General features: G+C 39.0%; 1 pseudogene; it reads right to left on the bottom strand.

The window, feature by feature from the left end:
* Positions 1–1,188: 1,188 nt before the first annotated feature.
* LOC106988922 (60S ribosomal protein L23-like) lies at positions 1,189–1,659 on the bottom strand (annotated as a pseudogene).
* Positions 1,660–3,206: the final 1,547 nt, after the last annotated feature.

Here is a 3,206-nt window from a genome sequence, read left to right as displayed (position 1 = left end):
ATTATTTTTCATAGTTTCTGGCATAGTCCATAGTAGTTTTATGAATAAAATATCACTTTGAACTTTTCAGAGAGTACAGACCCAATTTTTAAAATGTTTGTTTGTTTGTTTATTTTGAGAAAGAGAGAGCACGCTCTCAAGTGGGTGGAGGGGGAAAGAGAGGAAGAGAGAGAGAGAGAGAGAGAGAGAGAGAGAGAGAGAGAGAGAGAATCCCAAGCAGGCTCCGAATGAGCCACCAGGTGCCCCCATACCCAAGTTTTATTAGTGTTATAGGTTCTCTATCACAAACTGGCTCTGTTTTTGCCACCTTTTCTGTTTGTTTGTTTGTTTGTTTGTTCATCTTGCTCTTTTGCATTTAGACTGTTAATTTTCTTCATATTTCTGGGATATATATTTGTCCTTTTATGTTTATAAAAGAGTAGATTGATTTATACATGCTTGCATGGGTTTCTACTGCTGTGTGCTGTTTCTCCAGTAGGCCTGACTAGTATATGCAGATGAGTTAAAGGTATTCGTTGGCCAACTTTATTTAGGCTTTTCACATAGAGAGCAAGAAGACAGTTTGGAGAACCACTAAAGAGTCGAGAGTGGGGAGGGGGTTACTTTGCTCTGGGCTAGAACTCTTATACTAGAAGCCTTGGACCTCCCTAGGAAGTTCTTTAAATTTCTTTAGAAAACTGCCTCCACTCAGCCCTACTGGTAAATTCAGGGCTTTTAATTACTCTGTTCCTACAGGGAGAGTAAAGTCAGGACAAACCGAACAGCTATTTCAGAAGTGAACTTACAACTATCCTGATAGAACATGGCAATTCCACAACTAGAGCCTCTCTAGTTTCCACTGGAAAGACAGATTCCATCACACTATAGTTTTCTACTCCTTGTAAAGCTTCTCCAAGTATCATTTGTCAAGAAACTACCAAACATTTTCCATCTTTCAGAAGTTCATTGAAAACTCTGGTTAAGTAATCAACCACTTTCCCATTTTATTTACTGTTATGCATTTCTTTACTGTCATTTAGTTGATGATAATGGAGGGGGGGAGGAGCATTAAATAAGTGTAATCAGTCTATTACCTTTATTTACTCATTTTGCAAATATTTACTGAGTGTATATCAGGTGTCAGTATTAACATAAGATTGGTTTGTTGGGCTGTAGATTTTCTCACTCTTGGAAGGCCATTTTTGGGGGAGCAAATCATTTTTAATTTTTTAAAAAGAAATATACCAAAGAGTCATGCAATGCTGCCAGCATTGGATACAATCCTGGGCCACAAGTCCACACACTCCTTTGAAACTGGTCTTGTGACAGCAGAACCTTTCATTTTGTCTTTATTGTTTGCTATGAACTTCACATCCTTTTCAAAAAAAAAAAAAGAAACACACCATCTTTTCTCTGGTATGACTTTCATTGTTGAACTACCACTGTAGAATGTACCTTCTTTCTGAGGTCTAGTTTGCCTTTCTTCACTGTGGCTATCGCCATGTCACCCACACCAGCAGCAGGAAGTCTATTGAGTCATCCTTTGATCCCCTTCACAAAGATGATACACAGATTTTTGGCTCCTTTGTTGTCAGCACAGCTGATCACAGCTCCTACCAGAAGACCCAGGGAAATCTGGAACTTTGCACCCAAAGACCCATCATGTCCTTGCTTTGACATCTTGAATGCAGCCCAGGGGCAATTTTTCTTCTTATTTCATGTGTGTGAGACACAAAGAGCCCTGTAGCCTACCTCCTAACCATAACTCCCCTGAAGAAAAACTCAATGGAGCTGATTAACTCTTTGTCTGAACCAGCTGCCAAACTCTCTCTCTCCCTTCCACGTTTCCTTTAGGTGTTTGTTACCTTTCTAGAACCCTGACCTTCCTTTCCAGTCTGGCTTCCACATATTCTTAAAAATATGGAATAAATAGCAAGCTATTGAAAATAATTATTAGGCCAAATTTGAAGGAAAAAGTAAAAATCTACAGAGTTACTCTAAAAAGGAAGCTGCTTTTGGCCAAAAACATTTTCCCAAGATCAAGAGTGAGAGTAGAATTTGACATTTTTATGGACTGCATGGCAGATAAATCCATCAGCTCTGGAACAAGGGTTTGGAGGTTGTGCTGTGCTCTAAAGGATCATCCCTGCAATAAACAGGGACTTCTTTCAAACTGAGAAAGAGCCCATGTAGAATTATAGCCCAGTCAGATTCCCTGGTAAGTCCAGAAAAAGTCAAGACATGAACTTGAGCAGGACATGCCTGCACACAAATACTAATCTTTCTGGAAGAACATAACTTCAAAGTATTTTATTTTCAAACATAATGCCCAGGAACCATACGTAACCAAGCACCTCAAAAAATTAACTACCATGAGCAAGAAGCAGATCCTCAGAGAATTCAGATATTGGAATTACCACATGGAGACTCTAAAAACATGATACTGACCATTTAAAGGAATGAATACAGAATCAAAGATATCTTCAGAGAGTAGAAAACTGTAAAAAGTGATACCTGGGTTTAGGTCAGTATGGAAGATAGGGCAGCCTTTTAGGACGAGACAAGTTCAGGGTCCCCATACTACTTCGTCATCTTAATTCCATCCTAGAGCAGCCTTTTAACCTTGAGAACCTAACAAGAGAGGTACTAGACCCCTAAGGGGCTTAGAAAATAATAGATATTAGCAAGAGCTGGCAGAATCTGAACACTTACTATACGTCAGATATTTTAGTCTGTTAGGGCTACCAAAGCAAAATACCACAGATGGGGTGACTTAAACAACAGCAATTAATTTTCCACAGTCTGGAAGATGGAAATCCAGGATTAAGGTGTCAGCTGGATTGGTTTCTCCTAAGACCTCACTCCTTGGCTTGCAGATGTTTGCCTTCTGTCTGTGCCTTTTCTTTGTGCTCTCGCATTTCTGGGGGTTCTTCCTCTTCTTATAAAGACTCAGTCATAGTGGATTAGGGTCCCATCCTTATTACTTCATTTAACCTTAATTCTCTCTTTAAAGACCTTAATCAAATACAGTCCCATTGAAAGTTTGGGCTTCAACGTCTGAATTTTGTTAATAGAAAATATTTGCTAACTTTAAGAAGAATGTTATATCAATTTTTAGCTAACAAATGTTAATTAAAAAGTGAATAATATGGGGTGTCTGGGTGGCTCAGTCAGTTCAGCGTCCAACTCTTTGTTTCGGTTTAGGTCAAGATCTCATGGTTTGTGAG

The sequence above is a fragment of the Acinonyx jubatus genome, chromosome B2, assembly GCF_027475565.1.
Source record: "Acinonyx jubatus isolate Ajub_Pintada_27869175 chromosome B2, VMU_Ajub_asm_v1.0, whole genome shotgun sequence".
NCBI classification, from domain to species: Eukaryota; Metazoa; Chordata; class Mammalia; order Carnivora; family Felidae; genus Acinonyx; species Acinonyx jubatus.
Note: the sequence above shows the minus strand (reverse complement) of the source record. Positions and strands in the feature narration are given on the sequence as shown.